The sequence below is a fragment of the Anabrus simplex genome, chromosome 1, assembly GCF_040414725.1.
Source record: "Anabrus simplex isolate iqAnaSimp1 chromosome 1, ASM4041472v1, whole genome shotgun sequence".
In the NCBI taxonomy this organism is placed as follows: domain Eukaryota; kingdom Metazoa; phylum Arthropoda; class Insecta; order Orthoptera; family Tettigoniidae; genus Anabrus; species Anabrus simplex.
The window spans coordinates 1176666843-1176689959 of NC_090265.1; the positions used below are offsets into that span (position 1 = coordinate 1176666843).

Consider the following 23117-nt stretch of genomic DNA (forward strand, 5'->3'; position numbering starts at 1 on the left):
GTGTACATTTACATGATTATATAAATGACATAATAATAAATTCTAGAGAACAGAAAATCTCTGATTAACAGTTCAACAACATGATATAAAAATTAACTTACTGCATTTGTAACTGCCGGAAGAATAATACAGCCCATATTTTTTTTAAAGGAAGCACTTGCACTGCTTGTTGGTCAGTTGTCTGATAATGAAAGACAGTTAGGCATAGATTCTCAAGGATAATTTAATAAAGACCACCTATTCAATACTTTCCACGTTTAATGTGGTTTGAATCGAAATGAATTTATGTAGACTTATCAGGTCAGGTACATGTTTCACCCATTATTTTGGGCATCTTCAGCCTGTAGACAACCTTTAGGTCAAGGTTTGGGACCTTTTTAACTAATATATAGTATGATATACATACTTGTATACATGTATACTTGTAAAATGAAAGACAGTGCGCATATTTTCAACAAGCTTCTCTAATAGCACACTGATCAGTATTCTTAGGACTTGATAGTGGACAATATGAATTTAGTTGAGATATGAATATCATTCTATAATTTATTGTCAACTGGTGAATGGAACACCTATTATGGGTAGTCCTCCATTACATTGGACCTCAGTATCACATAGTGCCGGCCCCAGGTTCAGTTCCTGGCAGGTCAGGAATTTTTACCTGTATCTGAGGGCTAGTTCGAGGTCCACTCAGTCTACATGATTACAAATTAGGAGCTACCTGACAGTGAGATGGCGGCCCTGGTCTAGAAAGCTAAGAATAATGGCTGAGAGGATTTGTCGTGCTGACCATATGACACCTCATAATCTGCGGGCCTTCAGGCTGAACAACAGTCACCCGGTAAGCATGGCCCTTCGGGGCTGTTACGCCATTGTTTTTTCCAGTCTCACATTCCAATACTGTATGTAGTACGATGTCTTATATCTTATGCCTTGGTACATTAGAGACATCATCTAAACAATAACTGTACAATATCATTGTAATAAGAATTGGAAGCAGTGTTTTTTGCACATTTTGCACTTACAGTTTAATATTCTCTACAAGATGTTCCACAATCCTCCATGTTGATGATAATATATGTCTACCTGTTAGTCTCATATCCTGATATGGTGAGGAGATGAGGTGAGATGTAATAATAATAATCTAACAGCACACTGATTGGTATTCTTACGACTTGATAGTGGACAATATGAATTTAATCTTCTGAAGACACAGAGCAAAGTTCTCTGCAAAATGTAAAGAATTTCACCTTATTTTCTTGACATGGCATAAGCCAAAAAGCCTACAGTATATCATGTCTATAAGTAAGGGTCCCAAATTCCAAAATAACAAACAAGTTTTTTATAGAAACGAATCCCTCTACGTAAAGTCGGAGAGGCTCTTGGATACCATGAGGAAAAGACGGATTGATTTCTGTGGACACATATTCTGAATGAATCCTGACAGATTAACTAAACAGATCTTTGACTTCTTTAAAAAAAATAAAAATAAAAGCTAAACCTAATTGGTTTAAGGAAGTTGAAAAGGATCTGAGAGATCGTTACCAAACTCATGTTAAAGAATGGTACAGCCAAAACTGTGACCAAAGACAAAACTAAGAGGTTCCAAGTTAAGAACAACACCAGCAAACCGATTCAGATATCAGAGGAGGAAAGGAGGAGGACATCAGTTAGAATGAAGAACTACTGGGAGAAGAAAAGAGCACAAGCATCTAAGAAGTGATTGATCTGACGTACCCCAATGATGGGTGATTCAAAATGAAGAAGAAGAATAATAACATCTCCACTACCACTTGCAGAAATGTTTATTTCATGCCATTTAGACTGCTTCCATACCAATTTTGATGTTCCATTTTAATCTGCCAGAGAGGAGAGAAACAGGATTTCTGCTGGGTGCTCTATGATTGAGTTTTAATTAATTGTGTTGGATAAATCTCAAATGTATCACCAGAATCTTTTACATGCTGACATCATACAACATGGAGAGTTGAATGGACTTCTTTCAACCCCTCAAAAATTCTACTACCTCTGCTGGATTTGAACCCATAATTTCAACAAAGGCCATTTTCTGGGAACAAAAAACTTGACATTCTGTTCATAATCTTCCTGGCACAGCATTATAATTTCATATTTCATATGTTAAATGTGGGATTATTTCATTATTTACATTCTTACTTAACTATTTTTTTTTTCTTCTTTGAACACAGGAACATTTTACTATAGGAACTAGGAGATATTTTTAACCAGCATCCCTTGAAAGAGGCCATAGTCTTCTTAACACAATAATGAGCAGCATACAATCATTGTCATCATTATCACCATCTCTTTAAATGAGACCAGCAAAAGATTCTTTTACAAAATAATTGCTCTCAATAGTTTCTTTGTTAAACTCTTAATTATACCATGTGATATTATTTGAAAGTGTAACACAGTTATTGAATCAGAGTGACAGCTGAATGAAACAAACTAAAATACAAGAGGTATTCATTAGGAGTTCCTTGGCCTCAATAGACAGCAGGTGATGACAACAACAGCAGGTGTGGCATCCGGTATATCATGCATACCTCTATTATAGAGATGATATTTTGTCATGTATACATGTATAGGAGTCTTAAGTGATAAAAAAAAGCAGTATGATATTAATAGACTTGATAAATCAGCTATTTTATCATGGCTACCAACCAAATGAAATCACTTCTTCTTTTTCTCTCCCTTTCCTCACATCCTGGGGATAGCGGGTGTAAATTATGTCGTATATGTGGACTTGGCCCTGCTTAACAGGCAGGTACCCTTCCTGATGTCAACCCTATATGGAGGGATGTATTCATTATTATTAGTGTGGTGTGTTAAGTGTATATGAAGAGATATGTATTGAGACAAATACAAACCAAATATCTAATCTCCATGGCAGAAGAATTAATCATAAGTGGATAAAATCCCTAACCTAACCCGAAATTGAACCCAGGACCCTCCAATACATGAGGGATTTCTGAAATTAAAAGTTCCGTCCCTGTGGTTTGGATTCCACATACAACTGGAAGTCCTGTGGTTGTGATCATGATAATTACAGTCTAAAAAATATGAACTTGCTTTAACATTCAGTAATCTTTAAACTGTCCTCATTCATTTCAGGAAGCTCCTTCCCTTCCTTGCTCTGCAAAATGATATCCACATAAAGCCTCTTAGACAAATATAACCTCCTAATTCTGAAAAGAAAAGGCTCATAATTTGTAAGAATGAAGAATTTATATGTATTTCAACCCTTGTCCCATTTCTCTACAAGATCGGTATGAAGTGAGACGAATCTTTGTAGTGAGTTTTTATGATTGGATGCTCTTCCTGATGTCAATCTCATCAGAGGAGTTAATGAGATTAAATAAATGACGTGATATGATAGTTGGAAGGGAGAGTGAAACTTGATGCCGGCACATAGCCTACTCCTGTTGAATAGCACCAAGGGGTCGGCTCAAGGCGTTACATTCCCATCCAACAGACAAATCACCATCATGAACATCATGTGCCCTCACTTCATATGAGCACTGCGGAGTGGTTTGGAACTGAATCCAGGCTTCTGGCACTCAATCTAGTAATTAGAAATTATATACCACCATCTCTCCTACCCTCCTGGCCAACATTCTTATGGTGAAAATATTTTCGATCAACAAGATTCAAACAGGGCTAACCTCAGTGTCAAACCAAATAGACTTCATACCTTAACGATAATGGCCACCAGACGGGCTAACAAAGAATCCGTATATAACAACTTAATATCACTTAGTGTTCTATCATTTACTGCAAAGCCATTTTTTGTTCATTTTAGCTCCGTTATTCTTTCACCATTATATCTGGAAAAATATTGCAATGATTCTCTTTATAGCTTCAAAGTTAAAAAATGCAAACATTTTACATGCATTAAATTTGGGATAATTTTGTTTTATGTCATCTGTATAATTTCTTACTAACTTTGTAAGACTGCTTGATGACTTCAGGAAAGGAGAAGACCACACCTGAGAAGGTAGCAGTAATGGCATTTGCTTGTTGTGAAAATGGGAAACCATATAAAAGCATCTTCCGGGCTGCCAATGGTGGGTCTATAAACCTAGTAATATACATATCAAACAATACTGGAATTTATTTTTCTTCTGTATTGAAAAAAACCTACAACCCGTTTTTCCAGTCTTTGACCGGGTCAGGGATGGAATGAATGAAGCAGATATAGGCTATTAGTACGATGGGATCGCCACTCCCAAAGTGATTTATTAATGACTGATAGATGCTATGAAATGAGAATGGAGAGTGTTGCTGGAATGAAAGATGACAGGGAAAACTGGAGTACCCGGAGAAAAAACTGTCCCGCCTCTGCTTTGTCCAGCACAAATCTCACATGGAGCGACTGGGATTTGAACCACGGTATCCAGCGGTGAGAGGCCGATGCGCTGCCATCTGAGCCACAGAGGCTCCTTTTCTTCTGTATTATAGTACTCAAATCCAATGGTCAGACCAATGTTCAGAGCTCTTTGGTTATACTTCTTCCCAATTTCTCTTTAAATTGTATTCTATTTTGCACTTACAGTAAACAATATTTTCTTTATAGCATGGGTTAATCTAGTGAGAGACAGTTTCTCTCTTAGATGTAATTACTCTTTCAGTCTAGTAGCAAATCTCAAAAATAAAAGGTCTGTATTGTGGAGATCAGAAGAGACAGTGGCGGCAATTGGGAATTAGAAGTTGGGGGAGGCACAAACATTTATAGACAACAAAAAAAGTAATGGTAAGTATTGGATGCTCTCTGAGTGAATTTTGACAGAAAAGTAAATGCTGACTGTTTACTAACTTAACAGCACTAATAATAGTTTTTTGATATTTTGATTCAATACTATACAGTAAAACTTTTACCGAAGGAACAATTATACTTGTATTGAAACTAAAGAGAAGTATGGTATGAGTATACAATAACAAATAAAATGGAATAAAAAATTAATGCAAGGATTAAATGTCACCATTTCACCACCTGACGATGGAATAAAGTCTCTGAAACATGTTGTGGAATAAAACATTTAATAACTGGTAACAGTTTGAATTCTTATTATTCATAAAGAATGAATTCACAGTCACAGACAAGGCCTATGCAAAAATATGTTTAAAAAAATGTTCTTATGTTCTCTTGCCCACAAAGTGGCGGGATGACTCCCCCCTCCCGTGTTCCCCTAATCACTGCCACTGAGAAGAGAACCGAAGATAATCAAAAGAGGCTGGACAGGAAAGATGAAAGCAACTTGTATGATATTGCAGAAGCAATCCAAACACAAAATCTGACTCAGTATTCAAAATTTACCTCATTTTGGCAACTATTTCCTGTCCTAGTATAGTGTTAAAGTAAACTTGTGTCCTCATTCTGAGGTGGTGCATCTCTTTTCAGGCACACCCCCTTTGGAGGTGAGCTGCATGTACCATTTCAACCACATACCAGCCCTCCTGCCATTCTTAAATTCTTGAGAGTACCGGAAATCGAACCTGGGCCCCCGAGGACGGCAGCTAATAACACTAACCGTTACACTATGGAGGCAGGCAGTATAGTGTTGAATATGTTAGATAAATGTAATTTAAAAATTATTATATCAAATCTTCATAATGCATAAGAAATTTTGAACTAATTCCTTACATTGCATGCCTGTATATTTAGACTTAGTGATGCAGATATTTCTTCTACTCACATACAAACTACCTTGTAGTGCCATAAATAATGTACTGTATGAGTACTTACCACATATTAAACTTCTCTTAACCACCAACAAGCATACTGTAGTTCACTAAGGACTCTTTACAGCATGTATCCTGAGAAGTGAAAGTTCTTTCATGACAACATCTCCTCTCTGTTATGGTAATACTGGTCCCCCTCCCACCAGGAAACATTCAGAATACAGTCCTTACTAGTCAAGTCATCAAACTCTGGCTCCTGTGTTACATACACTGTCGCACAGTAGAGTACTGGCAGCCAACTGGCCCATTCTTCTAACTCCTCCCTCCCATATCCTTCTCCAAGTATAGGCTACACCTACCACTTAACAAAGCTAGACAACCACTGTTTTACAGTGAGTTATTTACACAAAATTTATTTAACCATCAAGGATACCAAAGGTCCATTAAGAGCAGTTCATGAGCATATAGGCATTTAAAAATTAGAACAAGGCATCCCAAATAGAATTTCAAAGGAGCAATAATTATATGAAAATAGCAATCTCATAGAACCGAGCAGTGCAGCTCTGGATCTGAGCTCTGCATTCAGGAGGTGGTGGGTTGAACCCCACCCTCAGCATGAGAATGCTTTTCTGTTGTTTCCCATTCTTACCTTCAGGCAAATTCGAGGACAGTTCCATTTTGTAGGCCACAGGCGCTGCTTTCTTACCCTTCACATCACCTCGAATCACTACAACATATCTACTGATCAGAGAGAGGGCATCACTCACTAAGTGGTCCGCCTTACCATTACAGGATAATGGAATGAAAAAAAAAAATCTCATAGACTACTATATTTACTGATTTTGGAAATAAATAATAATAATAATAATAATAATAATAATAATAATAATAATAATAATAATAATAATAATAATAATAATAATAATAATAATAATAATAATAATAATAATAATAATAATAATAATAATTTGATGGAGATCCTCGCTCATAACTCCTTTTGCCTTTTGGGACAGTGCTTCAGAGTTATATAAGCCTACCCTTACTTAATACTGTAGTTACTATCCATTAGGCCTACCATTAACCAGTATCATATGTAAGAGAAGGCAGAAAGAAATTGGTCTACCTACCTCATTTCTCTTCTAGTTTAGTATGCCCTTTTATCAGTACTTTGTATTTTTCCATACTCCGATAACTTACAGTGGAGTATCTTGAAAGTGTGATGAACTTTCAAATTGATAACAACAACAACAACAACTTAAGGACTATGAATATACTATGGAATATGATAGTTTCCCCTTTCTTCCTGCTTCTCCCCTCTTTAGATTTGAAAACTGAGCCTTCCTATTGGCAAACTAACTCCTCTTAATTTATAGGTAGTATCTGGTCTAAAATATATGAGACATAAATGACAAAAATTACAATACCTAAGCAAAAGTGTTGTTCTTTAAGATCTCCATTGCATAGTGGCTACTCTTGAAGTACTGCAAAACACATGGAGGTGATATACTACTGACATCTCAAGGACACCCACACCTCTTCCCTGAATTAGCACTTAGTAGGTAGGTTTCCTGTTCTTTCCTTTAACAGCAATAATGGCTAACACAAGGGTAAAACACAGTTCCAGGTGTCTCAGGGGCATTTATAGCAGCAATTAAAATTGCTTTGTTTCTTTAAGTGCCTTCTTTTAGATATCCATTTATGTATGATTCATGGATTCAGAATATAAATACTGTGTATTGTATTTCTTCTATTGATTAGGAACTCATTTGCTATGCTGTATTCTGCAAGGATAAAGATATCTAATAATAAAAGGAAGATGATTAAATTTGGGCAGCTCAAAATAGAATGAAAAATGAAACTACTGCACCAAAGACCAAAGATCTAAAACAAAGTATTTTATCATATAACTATATCAAGAATTATATGCCAAGTAATTTAATAACTCTTTATTGTTATAATGATATATATACTGTGCTGATATTCATTCAATATATGAATTCAATTTTTTGACTGATACTGTACTTCCATTGTTAGGAATGCTTTTCAAGTGATACTGTGCATAAGAAAGAGAACAGTTTGTTCACATCTGACCCTCATTAGCATAATTAAGAAGCATAAATAGAGAAAGGAACTTTTCCAGCTTACTTCATTGGTTTCATCACAGTATTCATCTTCAGTACCGTCTTGAGCTTCTGTGATTTTTCAATAACTAGTCTACTCACTTTATATTCAATCATTTTCAGAATCCAAACAGCCTTTGAGCTCATGGTATTAAAGAAAATATTCACACATAGGTGTACAGTTAGCATATCAGCCTAGTTGAATTCTAGTCTATTCATACACAGTGAGACTTACTTAAATCATATTCATTCTTTGGGCTTCATGGCATTCAAATTGCACGCAGAAAATGGTACTGGTACCTTAGAATCAGTCATAGCAGAAAATAGATATCATAACCCCTCATGTTCGTGGAATCCTAGGGTCTGGAGTCTTACCATCATTAGTAGCAATGGTACTTGTCATAATGAAAACAATGGTAGTTCATTGAATAAGGCATTATCTTTCCAGTTGACAAGATTCATTCCATAACAGTAACATGCATTCAAGAATCATTCCCTACTGTCCAAGCAATTTCTGGTACACTAAGCCACCTGTCAAAATGAGAAATGGAGAAATTTCCTCCTTCAGAAAAGCAAAGGGAAGGTAAAGTGCAGTGGCTAGCATATTGCTGTCTTTTCCTGCACTAAAGGTCAAAAATGTACCCTTCACATCTTCCACTGACCACAAGGCCAAACGGGATATACTGTTGTGATAACTATATTTTTCTTCCTTTTTTCTGTAATTTTTCCTTACTCATGGGATTGTGGAGTCGTGAGTGTGATCTAAGTTGCACATATGTATCTCACTCAGTTTTATACCTGGATACCCTTCCTGATGCCAAAATTATGTTTCTGCTGTGGTTGGTAGTATGGTATGTTGTATGTGAATGGAGGGATGTGTATTAAAATGAACACTAACATCCAGTCCCTAAGACAGAGGATTAATCAGACATGGCAAAAATCCTCAACTCAGCCAGGAATCAAACCCTGGCCCTCTGAATCGAAGGTCTCAATTTTGACCAATCTTTCAAGGAGCACAACTAATATCTATATGTATGTTCCTAAATTTTCTTCGTGGCCTTTCCCCAATTGTGAATTCTGCACTACATGTGAATCTATCCCAGTTTCATGGTCAGATATCCTTCCTGATGCCAACCTTGTGTGGAGGAATGCACTCACTAATGCATGTTTCTGTGATGGTTGATAATGTGATGAGTTGTGTGTATTAAGACAAACACAAATACCTTGTCCCTAAGTCTGAAAAATTAATCAGATGTGGTTAAAATCCCCAGCCTGACCAGGAATCAAATCTGAAACCCCCTGAACTGAAGGTCACTACACCAACCGCTCAGTTCAAAAAATATTAATTACTAGTCATTGCCTATTTTCTCCAGATTTGTTTCAGGTTCATCCTGTGCCTGTTAAGAATTTTTGCTTGATACAGGGGCATGAAATTGAGATTTCCTCAGCCTTGAGAAGAAAAGTAGGAAGCTTACTTAATCTAAAATGGAGCATATCTTACCTCATGTATAAATAAGGAGACAGTTGTTTGTTTTGTTTTTAGGTTTTATCAGTAAATATAAACAATTGATAATCATATGATTATCATTTTCTTTAAAGAATAATTTTTGTCTTTCAGTATGATTGATAATTATTGGTTGGCCTACTTGAATAACTAATTGAATTAACTTTTGGAGACTTATTCTCCCGAAACATATGTATGTTAAGGTTTAAAGATGGAATAGCTGAAAATATAAATTTTCAAACACTAATTATTCAAAAGTTTACTTTATTGTTGATCACTGTCACTTCAATCTCCATAAAGTATTAGTGTACCATAGAGATAATGTAAGCCTACTCATAGCTATAACCAAATATATGAGATGGTAGTGCTGATTTTTGTTTTAAGAGAAAGTACAACTAGGTAACCATCATCTCTCAAATATACAGTATGAGGCAATTTAGAGGAGCAAAAGATGAATTTCTGAACAGTCTTCTGTTTATGGTGGAGACAAGAAAAGTGAATAAGGAGAAAATAAGAAACAGCATTCTAGCCTTCATCAGGATTTAACAAAACAATGTCAGTAACACTATTCCCAACACAGCTATCTCATGTGATAAATAGTGTGAAAATGTTGCTCATAGGATTAGCTGGTGTATGCAAGTTCAGTTGACTTGGCAGACTTGATACGTAACAGCACCGCCTTGCTCAATGAGGAAAGCAACAGAAAACTACCTCACTTCTCATTTTCCTGGTACACCTCATCAGTGACACTTGGGCTACAATGGCAGCTAGTTGTGGATCTGTTGAGGAACCACGCATGCACGCGCACGCACGCACGCATGCGCGCACACACACACACACATACACACAGAGTCCATGAAGGTCCTTGGAGAAGTGGAAGGTAAAGGCTTTCACTATCTGCAACCCCAGTACTAGATGGGATAGAGCGGTTAGACCTATGGCTGGCTGCTTTTGTCCCCAGGAATTAACGTGGTCCTCACATTGTTGGTATACTGTAGGCTGAGTGAATTTCAGGACCATGTGCACCTTCAGTAGCTGTTCTAAAATTTTTCAACTTTCTGACAGGAAATCCACTCAACATCCCTCTTGGTGAACCAAACATGGCTTTACTGCTTTGGTTAGGCAGATGAGTAAGTTAGTGCGGTGTTTTCAAAAACTGGAAATATCATAATATGAAGATAAAGTTGGAATTTAAGAGGACAAATTGGGCAAATATTTGTTTCTAAGAAGAGGAGTTAGTGATTGTAATCACTTACTAAGGGAGATGTTCAATAAATTTCCAAATTTTTTGTAATTATTTAAGAAAGGACTAGGTAAACAACAGATAGGGAATCTGCCAACTGGGTGACTGGCCTTAATGCAGATCAGTGGTTATTATTATTATTATTATTATTATTATTATTATTGTCCATTTCTGTGGTGTAGTGGTTAGCATGATTAGCTGCCATCCCCGGAGGCCCAGGTTCAATCCCAGCTCTGGCACAAAATTTGAAAAGTGGTACGAGGGCTGGAACAGGGTCCACTAAGCCTTGAGAGGTCCACTGAGTAGACGGGGGGAGGGGGGTTCGATTCCTACCTCAGCCATCCTGAAGTGGTTTTCTGTGGTTTCCCACTTCTCCTCTAGGTAAATGCTGGGATGGTACCTAACTTAAGGCCACAGCCCTTCCTTCCCTCTTCCTTGTCTATCCCTTCCAATCTTCCCATCCCTCACACCAGGCCCCTGTGCAGTAAACTAGATGAGGCTGCCTGAGTAAGATACTGGTCCTCATTCCCAGTTGTATCTCCTGACACAAAGTCCCATGCTCCAGGACACTGCTCTTGAGGTGGTAGAGGTGGTATCCCTCACTGAGTCTGAGAGAAAAACCAAACCCAGAGGGTAAATGGATTAAGAAAGAAAGAAAGAAAGAAAGAAAGAAAGAAAGAAAGAATTATTATTATTATTATTATTATTATTATTATTATTATTATTATTATTATTATTATTATTATTATTATTATTATTATTATTAAATCTTCCTTTGATAATTTAAAGCAATTATTGAGTTTGTAATGTTAAATAAATGAATGTTTAGTTTTGGTACTGAAGTTGACTGAATTATAAATATTTTATAATACTGTGGGTAAAAATTAAATTTGCCTTAGGCTCAACTTCTTGTGACCCAAGATATCGGTTTAGAATGAGAGCATCACACCACATCACAACACGATAAACATAGGCAGCTCTTACTGGTCTGCCAGCTGTTACGTTACTATGGTTTTGGTTGGGACTGTCCTTCAAGGTTACAGAAGGCGGTGTTCCAGTGACTCATTGGGTCATGTTAATTGCTCTATACACACACATACACAGGTGAGGGAGTGTGACATGAGTGAAATAACAATCACATTGCATTACCTTACCTCACAATACATACTTCACTGTTACTCATTTCCTTGTACTTAACAGGAATACAACAGTTTGGGTGTCCAACAAAACACTTGAATGTCTGATCTATGAACAAAATATAATTCACTATGAGTATTCAAATGTATAGTAGTAAAACAATTGAATAAATAAGGGCATAAGGCATAACAAGAGATAAGAAGAACCCTTCCCATAAAATAATTCATTTATTAGTAAATAAGTAGATGATCTTTGCATTGAAAGGTCACATACCAAATATTCATGTTTATATGCCTACTGGTATTTATATACATATATTCAATACATGTTAAAACTTCTTCATTTTAGAGGTTGCCTAAAAGACAAAGGATACTTTGGACCAGCTAAATGTGTGTAATGGACAAATAAAGAAAAAGCAATTATTGGATTTAAAATAAATTCATGGAAGATCGTTTCTTAAAATACTTATTGATGGTTTTAAGTCAGAAGACACAGTGCCCCTCATCAAAGAGTTAGGTAGATGAAATGTCTTGCAGAACTCGGCAATTTTTTAGGTATTGTGCCCCTGCTCCTGATCAGCAAGCCTATGCTCCTGATATTCTTTAGGTCTTATGCTTGCTTGTAAAATAGAATTGTGGGCTCATAACATATTCCCTTCTTTTCACAATCAACATTGTCAGGTTGACTCTCGGAGGATTTGAAGCATATGGTTGGAGCGATTATATATTCTATACTGTTGCATTGGTGTCTTTGTAAGCAATCATATTGATCTTTCAAGTGCTTCCATTCTCTACCAAACCATGGATCTCTTCATGGTCGGTGAATCCAGTTCTTCTGAAGACCTGGGCAATGGTGGTTTTTATTTGATGATGCCTAGCAATGTGCAGAGTTTTGCCGTGCTGGCAGGAACCAAGGATGTATGCAAGTGTTTTAATCTCTTTGATGCAGCACTTACAACAGTTTCTGTCTGCGGTCCTACCAGGCACAGCATGAACTGCTGCTACATTCCGAGTCATCTTGAGACCATCTCTCTACTCCCTCAGTGTTAAATTTAGATTTAGCTTTATTCATTAACTGCTTAACTCACAAATTAAATGCTCTAAATTATGGCACTTGGGAAAGTTAGCATCTATTTCCTCCTAGAAGCACAAGATCAAATTGGTCTTTGGAAACCAACTGGCATAGAACTAATTACACCTTCACCGGGCGAGTTGGCCGTGCCTGTAGAGGCGCGCGGCTGTGAGCTTGCATCCGGGAGATAGTAGGTTCGAATCCCACTATCGGCAGCCCTGAAAATGGTTTTCCATGGTTTCCCATTTTCACACCAGGCAAATGCTGGGGCTGTACCTTAACTAAGGCCACGGCCACTTCCTTCCAACTCCTAGGCCTTTCCTATCCCATTGTCGCCATAAGACCTATCTGTGTTGGTGCAACATGAAGCCCCTAGAAAAAAAAAAATTACACCTTCCATAATCCAATATAGAAAATGATGAGAAGTGTGAATTAGACAATGATATTTTTGACAGTTCATATTCTCTAATTATGAGAAATGCATGTCTTTGCTGGCAGGACCTAGTGTTTACAGTGCTCTATGTCTTCTGGTATAGGCTACGGCAATTTTGTTACTTTCATCGACCTGTGTCAGTTTTATCCTTGGCTTTGGCAATGTGAAAGTGACTGAGGTATGAGCTATGCTAGTAATGCCATTCCTTATGCAGCCAGTCCCTGCTATGAATGGTGTGAAAATGTTGCCCATAGGGTCGGTTGATGCATGCATTTCAGTGGGCTTGGCAGACTAATGTGTAATAGCAAATTCTGGCTCAGTGAGGATAGCAACGGAAAATACCTCACTCCTCATTTCCATAGTACACCTCTTCAGTGATGCCTAGGACATCTATGACAGCTGATGGCAGAGCTGTTGAAGATACAACCAGTCTTACGGCTGAGGACTTAACATACACATAAATGAAAAATGCCAGAAAACATGAGGTGTCAGGTGCATGGTCGCAAGTAAATTTGGCTTATTTGACTTCCTCCATCATTATTGCTATATCATCTGTGAAAGCTAAGCAATTAATTTCCACTTTATTCTTTTCATCCCAATCTTTAAAGGTTCGAATAAGTTTCTATCTTCTTGTATCGGATTACATTCCTGTATTACTTTCACCAGTACACAGACGAACAAAAGTGGTGAGAGTCCACCTTTCTGTCTAGCCCCTATTCTAATTTCAAAGGGTGCAGAGAAGAATCCTTGGAATTTTACTTTGGAGAAAGTATTAGTTAGGGTTGCTCATATTACAGCTAGCAGTTTTCCATCGACTTCCATTTCTGCATTTATTTGAAATCAGTCAATCAATCAATACTGATCTGCATTTAGGGCAGTCACTGAGGTGGCAGATTCCCTGTTGTTTTCCTAGCCTTTTCTTAAACGAATTCAAAGAAATTGGAAATTTATTGAACATCTCCCTTAGTAAGTTATTCCAATCCCTAATTCCCCTTCCTGCTAATGAATATTTGCCCCAATTTGTCCTCTTGAATACCAACTTTACCTTCATATTGTGATCTGTCCTAATTTTAAAGATGCCACTCAAACTTATTCATCTCCTAATGTCATTCCACGCCATCTCTCCGCTGACAGCTCGGAACATATCACTTACAATACCAATATAAATGGTCCGTTATTTGACATTATAAATTTTCCAGCTAACTCATTTCAGGTTGCCAGCATTTTGCCCCCGTGTGCTAGGCTGGGCTCATCAGTTGGTACCTAGCACACCTACCAAGACGCATGGCTAGTGCATACCGTGGAGGCCACTGCATAGGCTAATTGTAACCACCAACAGTGCCAATGCACTATGAGAGACTTACTCTTACTACCAAAAATTGATGCCTGCTTGGCCATCAGATGGTACAGATTCCCTTTGGAAATCAACATCTGTACCTACATACCACTTAATTGAGCAGCTCGTCTTCTTTCTCCCAATTCTTCCCAGCCCAAACTTTGCAACATTTTTGTAACGCTACTCTTTTGTCGGAAATCACCCAGAAAAAAATCGAGCTACTTTTCTTTGGACTTTTTCCAGTTCTTGAATCAGATAATCCTGGTGAGGGTCCCATACACTGGAACCATACTCTAGTTGGGGTCTTACCAGAGACTTATATGCCCTCTCCTTTACGTCCTTACTACAACCCCTAAACACCCTCATAACCATGTGTAGAGATCTGTACCCTTTATTTACAATCCTATTTATGTGATTACCCCAATGAAGATCTTTCCTTATATTAATACCTAGATACTTACAATGATTCCCAAAAGGAACTTTCACCCCATCAACGCAGTAATTAAAACTGAGAGGATTTTTCCTATTTGCAAAACTCACAACCTGACTTTTAACCCCGATTATCAATATCTCACAACATTATCGAGGTCATTTTGCAGTTGCTCACAATCTTGTAACTTATTTATTACTCTATACAGAATAACATCATCCACAAAAAGCCTTACCTCTGATTCCACTTCTTTACTCATATCATTTATATATATATATATATATATAAGAAAACATAAAGGTCCTATAATACTGCCCTGAGGAATTCCCCTCTTAATTATTACAGGGTCAGATAAAGCTTCGTCTACTCTAATTATCTGAGATCTATTTTCTAGAAATATAGCAACCCATTCAGTCACTCTTTTGTCTAGTCCAATTGCACTCATTTTTGCCAGTAGTCTCCCATGATCCACCCTATCAAATGCTTTAGACAGGTCAATCGCAATGCAGTCCATTTGATCTCCAGAATCCAAAATATCTGCTATATCTTGCTCGAATTCTACAAGTTGAGCTTCAGTGGAATAACCTTTCCTAAAACCGAACTGCCTTCTATCCAGTGGCAGCTCGTGACAAAATTTTTACAGGGTTCACAACAACATTTTTATTCATGTCTCAAATCAACAAAAAAGTAACATAGGTACATAAATCACTTCACTAAAAGTTCCTTGTACAGTTCCTTTTTCACAAATTATATGGTAGAACCCCTGTAACCGAGGATAAATTTTATACTAGACTAATCTGTTAGGTAGAACAAAAGTAAAATGCATAATAACTTTACTACACTGCGAATATTGAAGAATGCGAGCACTATTCTTGGTTTTTAAATAGCACAAAGTTCACCTGGGTGTTAGTGGAGAACAAAACCAAACTCCATGACCTACCAAGCGACTGTTGGTCAGCCCGGTGGCCTGCAGATTATGAGGTGTTGTGTGGTCAGCAGGACGAATCCTCTCTGCCGTCATTCTTGGCTTTCTAGACCGGGGCCGCCATCTCACCTTCAGAGAGCTCCTCAATTGTAATCACATAGGCTGAGTGGACCTCGAACCAGCCCTCAAATCTAGGTAAAAATCCCTGACCTGGCCAGGAATCGAACCCGGTGCATCCAGGTAAGAGGCCAATGCGCTACTCCTACACCACGGGGCTGGCTGTGTTAGTGTAGAACAAAAGTAAAATTCATAATAACTTTACTGCACTGCAAATATTGAACGATGCGAGCACTATTCTTGTTTGTAAATAGCACGAAGTTCACCTGGGCATGACGAGAAGCATAGAAATAATGTGTACTGCATTTACCAGTCAATTTTTTAAAATAATTGTTTCTGAATTGACCCCAATAGTCTCCAAATTATCTCGGTTAATCAGGGTTCTGCTGTATCACATGTTAATATTATTCTCGTCTTGGAAATTACAGACAACACTACCATAGGGAATTCAATACTGGCATTTTTGTGTGCATGAGAATTCTCATGTTAATTTATTTTTGCACTCAAATGAGCAAGGTCTGTGCACCCAGCTAAATTCCATACACATCTTTCTTTGTTGAACAATAAATAGGGCAAACAAAAAAAGCGCACTCCTAGACGTACATCCACAGAGCCACTTGCATGTTTCGTACATTTCCCTCTTAAACTTACGCCTATACTCGCGTTTGCCAGTTTTCATAACGTTTTTGACAATCAAGTCTGGTCTGTCAGGTACAAGACTTAATTTCTAACTTTTCCTGATAGGTTAATATTTCTTTCTTAATCTGCTCACCCTCCAGGGTTGGTTTTTCCCTCAGACTCAGTGAGGGATCCCACCTCTACCACCTCAAGGGCAGTGTCCTGGAGCGTGAGACATTAGGTCAGGGATACAATGGGGGAGGATGACCAGTACCTTGCTCAGATGGCCTCACCTGCTATGCTGAACAGGGGCCTTGATGGGGGATGGGAAGATTGGAAGGGATAGACATGGAAGACGGAAGGAAGCGGCCGTGGCCTTAAGTTAGGTACCATCCCGGCATTTGACTGGAGGAGAAGTAGGAAACCACGATAAACCACTTCCAGGATGGCTGAGGTGGGAATCAAACCCACCTCTACTCAGTTGACCTCCCGAGGCTGAGTTGACCCCATTCCAGCCCTCGTACGACTCTTCAAATTTCGTGGCAGAGCCGGGAATCGAACCCGGGCCTCTGGGGGTGGCAGCTAATCACACTAACCACTAGGGCCTACACCAAAGAGGCAGACGGTTAATATTTCGCTGGTTAAAATTACCTGAACTGAATTAATTTCCTCTTACACAAAGAATATTATGGTTACAAACCATACAAACAGAGAAGCAAAACACAACACACAAATAAATTTCACTTGAAAAGATTTTCCAATCACAAGGTAAAGCAAACTTCTTCCCGCGATTGCGAACACTTGTTCACAACGAGGTAGAAAATGCCTATTCAGAATTACTAGCGAAATCTGCCGGTAATGTAATGCAATAGTAGCTCCTGGGGAGCTGTGGCTAACCGTAATAGGGAAGGTGGCAGACCCTTGTGGTAAACTGTAATACTGCCACTGGTTTGAGGATTGTTCAAGACGGCAAGGCACGTACCTTACCGTGCTCCTCACTAATGGGAATATCAGTGCATAAACCATGACGTCATCTGCTTTGCGCATGCATATAGTCTTCAGCACAATAGTGCATTATCCAGTGTGTTTGCTGCAATGCCAGTCATAATGAACAACTGTCGGTGTAACGGAGCCTCGATATACGTCGAATGCTTTTGATTGATTGTTGAAATCAGGTCGAAAGAAAGGAAAGTTTAAAATTATCCATGAATGCTTAAAGTTGTATTAAAACTGGGTGTTCATGTACTCATGTGCTCCTAAGAGCCCACCACCACTGCTTCTATCAAACCAGTTATTAATTTTCAAACATGTCTAATGTAACCAGAAAGAATGCCTTCCCAAAGCTTACATGCAATGAATTTCAAACTGACTGGCCTGTAATTTCAGCTTTATGTCCATCACCCTTTCCTTTATACACAGGGGCTACTAAACAACTCACCATTCATTTGGTATAGCTGCTTCAAGCAAACAATGATCAAATAAGTACTTCAAATATGGTACTATATCCCAACCCATAGTCTTTAGTATTTCCCCAGAAATCTTATCAATTCCAGCCACTTTTCTAGTTTTCAACTTTTATATCTTATTGTAAATGTCATTATTATCATATGTAAATTTTAATTCTTCTTTAGCATTAGTCTCCTCCTCTATCTGGACATTATCCTTGTAACCAACAATCTTTACATACTACTGACTGAATACTTCAGCCCTTTGAAGATCCTCACACACACATGCCCCTTGTTCATTAATTATTCCTGGAATGGCCTTCCTGGAACCTGTTTCTGCCTTAAAATACCTATACATACCCTTCCATTTATCCCTAAAATTTGTATGACTGGCAATAATGCTTGCCATTATGTTATCCTTAGCTGACTTCTTTCCCAGATTCAATTTCCTAGTAAGTTCCTTCAATTTCTCCTTACTTCCATATCCATTTCTAACTCTATTTCTTTCCAGTCTGCACCTCCTTCTTAGTCTCTTTATTTCTCTATTATAATAAGCTGGATCTTTACCATTTCTTACCAACCTTTAAAGGTACAAACCTGTTTTCACATTCCTCAACAATTGCTTTAAACTCATCCCAGAGTCTGTTTGCATTATTTTTTACCGTTTTCCACCAATCATAGTTACATTTAAAAACTGCCTTATGCCTGCTTTATCAGCCATATGGTATTGCCTAATAATCCTACTTTTAAGACCTTCCTTTCTAACACATTTATTTTTAACTAGGACAGAAACAGCTTCATGATCACTAATGCCATCTATTACTTTGGTTTCACTATAGAGCTCATCTGGTTTTACCAGCACCACTTCCAGGATATTTTTCCTTCTAGTTGGTTCCATCACTTTCTGAATTAGCTGTCCTTCCCATATTAACTTATTTGCCATTTGTTGGTCATGCTTCTTGTCGTTCGCATTTCCTTCCCAATTGACATTTGGTAATTTCAGACCCCCCCCACAACAATCACATTCCTTTCCATGTCGTTTCCCACATAGCTGATTATCTTATCAAATAATTCTGAAACCATGTCAGCACTACCCTTTCCCACTCTGTACACTCCAAGTGTATCAAGTTGCCTATTATCTTTAGAAATGAGCCTTACACTTAGAATTTCATGTTTCTCATCTTTAACTTTTTCGTAGCTTACAAATTCTTATTTCAACAGAATGAATACTCCCCCTCCCACCATTCCTATCCTATCTCTACGATACACTCTCCAGTTCTGTCAGAAAATTTCTGCATCTATTATATCATTTCTCAGCCATGATTCAACCCCTATTACAATATCTGGTAAATATATATCTATTAAATTACTTAATTCTATTCCTTTCTTTACAGTACTTCTACAGTTCAACACTAACATTTTTATGTCATCCCTACTTGACTTCCAGATCTCTGTACTCTTATCACCACTCCCTAGACAACCCCGTTTCTCTGAATGTACATCCCTATTACCCTTCCAAACAAATCTGCTAACTTATACGTACCACTGTGGTTTAAGTGAAGGCCATCTGAGTGCAGATCCCTATTTCCTACCCACCCATTAAGATCTAGAAATTTCACTCCCAGTTTCCCACATACCCACTCCATAGTTTCATTTAAATCCCCAATCACCCTCCAGTCAGTATCCCTCCTACACAGAATTCCACTGATAACAATGTCCACTTCCTTAAACTTCACCCGTGCTGCATTTAACAGATCCCACACATCCCCAACTATGTTGGTACTTATATCAGCTTACCTGACGTTGTTGGTACCAACGTGAAACACTACCACCTTCTCCTTCCCCTCCTCCCTCTCTTCTACTTTCCTCAACATCTGCCTCAACCTAATTCCTGGATAACACTCTACCCTGGTTCCCTTTTTTCCACACACTTTCCCCACATGTCTAACGATGGAATCCACCATGACCAGAGCCTCAACCCTACCCACCTCCTTTGATCCCCTCCTGGTCAGCCCTTTCTTGATAGCTGCAGAAGCTACTTCCTCCACCCTTTTCTCCTTCCCATAACCCTGTTCCATCTGTCTTTTCCTATCCTATACTCTACATTTCCCTTTCCTACCTTTTCCCTTCCTCCTACTTCCATACATGTCAGCAACAGTTCCCTACTCCTCATCTCTGTTGCTCTACCTGGAGTAGCTCATACTCATTTCGCACAGACACCTGTCCTGAATTCTGATCCTGAATAGAGCCGTTAGCCTGCAATCTCCTTCTCCTTAGAACATTAGACCACCTTCTACGACTCCCCCCTTTCCTTCCTCTCCCACTTGTACACCTACTGTAACCTGTACATTGTTTGAGGGGGTCCTATCTTCCTTCCTGTCTTCTGTGAGAATCCTAATTATCTCCCTCAAACTCTCCAACTCCTCCCTCATACCCTTCAATGCCTCATCACACCCACAGTCCCTACACTTGCACTCCTTAGCCATTCTTTATGGAAAAAGAATCAAAATAAAAGGAAAAATAAATAACTTATGTGAAAATAATGAACGGAGGGATATATTGTCTGGGATAGGACCTAAAGATCACACGACAATAAGGTCATTAATATACGACTACACTACAATACTACAATACTGCAATTAAGCCTATCCTAATTACAACAACAGAATTTTAGTAAGGGAGTTTCTACAGATACCTCTACTATACCGGTACTACACAAATATTTTACAATAATATTCTAAAATAAGCACGCTAAATTCTAATAAGATATTACTCGTATACTACTGTACAGTACACTACAATAAGTTTAAACTACGTTCAGACGTATCCTAATTACAATACCGGTACCGTATGTCACTACTAAGCACAAGAAAAAAATGAAAATTGTAAGTTTGAAATTTGCAAGAACTACTGTGCTCAAAGATTACGAACAAAGCTAAATACTCAGACAGGTTATTATTAGTACTATGTTCTAATAGATACACACGAAAGATACACACAAATGTAGCAGGCAAGATACAGTACTATCTAAATATACTGTACCTACACTACAATTCTCAGCTGAAATATGGTTTTTACCGCTGGTGGATTACTATTATTTTCCCTACTACGCAGGACGGAGAATAAAAGTGTCCTTAAATGCTGAAAAATAAGAGGTTGTCTACAATAGTTTCTGTCAAAACTACGCCGGGGGCTTGAACTGCAATATTATTGGGATATAGGAATTTGATTATTAACTTTTACTCGATGAATAAACGAAGGTGGAAATTATATACAAAGTATGCAAATTATCGGAATATAGTAATCAGCTGATTTTGTATTTATTTACACAACTACCATATGCCTGTAGCAACAATCATCAACAATTCTAATAGAAACGTCAACAATCCAAAACTGTTAAGTACCGTAATTATTCAGTGAAATTACCATGTATTCCCTTTAACTTCTTTTTAAATTGAAGTTTACAGGCGAATCATGTTATTTAATTTAATATGACGGCGGCCTGGCATTCTTAGCTATACACGTGTCCTGTGGCACACGACAACACGTTCTACAATGACTGTCGGCTGAGAAATCACGGTACGAAGTGGGCCATTCGCCAACGCCGTGTCCCATTTATCGTTCGCTACGTGCGCAGCACAGCGGCGCATTTCACATCATGAGCATACCTCAGTGACGTCAGTCTACCCTGCAATTGGCATAAAGTTCTGACCACTCCTTCTTGGTGTTGCATTTGCTCTGTCAGTCAGTGTAAATATCACTACTTCCAATTTCTACCAACAAGCACTAAACACCAATATATAAGAAGCACTAAATGGAACACACACACATAAAACTGAAACAATTTCAATAGGTTTTAACTACTTTATCACTACAATAATGCAAGAGCTCTCTCAACAGCCAACCGTTCACAAGCGCATCCAAATGACAAAACCATTTGAAGCAACACATCATGATCAACGGAGTCATATGCATTTCTGAGATCTATAAATATACACATGTATGTTTGGCCTCTCAACATACAGTATGATATCTTATTATCTTATTATATCTTATTATCATTTTAAGATTGAGGATTTGTGCCGCTGCTGATTGATCTTTCTGAAACCTCTGTGGTATTCTCCAAGTGAGCACTCAACTTGCTGTTCTAGTCATTCTAGAATGGATAATGATAAAATCTTGTATGTTACTGGGAGTAATGAGATATCAGGATAATTATTTACATCTTTGATATTTCCTTTCTTATGTAAAGGATGGATTAATGCTACCTTCCAGTCCTCTGGTACCGGTAGTTGTTCTTTCCCCCATATGTCAATAACGGTCTTATGCAAGAAGTGCATTGCTTCTTCTAGGGCATATTTCTATAGTTCTAATATCATTGAGTCTTCACCAGAGCCCTTTTTGTTTTTCAGCCTCACTAAGTGGCTTTTGATCTCTTCATGATCCAGGGGAGAAGACAGCTGGTTTTAGCATGTTGATTTGTTGATTCTGATATCATTAACTAGTTTTTCACCATGTAGAAGATTGTCAAAGTATTTGGCAAGGACCTCACAGTTTTCTTCATTTGATGTTGTTAAAGTTCCATTTTCCCTATGAAAACAATGTGAGGGAGGCTTTTACCTTGTATCTTCCTTTTAAAACCCCTGTAATATTCTCAGGACTCACTTTTCTGGAATTGTTCAATCTGTTCATTTATTCATTTCTGTACTTGTGTTTCTCACTCTGTATATCATTGCTGTTGTGCCCATTTGGCTTTGTAGATTTTCCAGTCTTCCTCTCATTTGGGCATGCAGTACATTTTCCAGGTATGTAAACAATTCATCAAAGCACGTTCACAATGTTTGTACCACCAGGTGTGTTTCTTCCTCTCTTTAACATCTGCTACTTCATTTGCAGCTGGAACCATCTGCCTTTTATGTACGGTTAACGTCCAAGTCCACTGCCTGGGTGAGTTCTCTGAATTCATTCACTTTTTATTTGAGTTTCTTTGTGTTGAAGCGGGTTAGGGCAGATTCCTATCCAAAGGGATGGGTCTGAA

General features: G+C 38.0%; 2 protein-coding genes across 2 annotated transcripts in view; one reads left to right on the forward strand and one right to left on the reverse strand.

Annotated features, from left to right (window-relative positions):
* The window catches only part of LOC136858163 (uncharacterized), a 159135-nt gene extending 151972 nt beyond the window's left edge, over window positions 1-7163 (reverse strand). The window contains exon 1 of the mRNA XM_068225437.1: window positions 7125-7163. The gene's annotated coding sequence lies outside the window, so the exon portion shown is untranslated. The remainder of the gene's footprint in view (window positions 1-7124) is intronic.
* A 137-nt stretch (window positions 7164-7300) lies between these two features.
* The window catches only part of LOC136877289 (uncharacterized), a 107391-nt gene continuing 91574 nt past the window's right edge, over window positions 7301-23117 (forward strand). The window contains exons 1-2 of the mRNA XM_068225438.1: window positions 7301-7307; window positions 22976-23026. The gene's annotated coding sequence lies outside the window, so the exon portion shown is untranslated. The remainder of the gene's footprint in view (window positions 7308-22975; window positions 23027-23117) is intronic.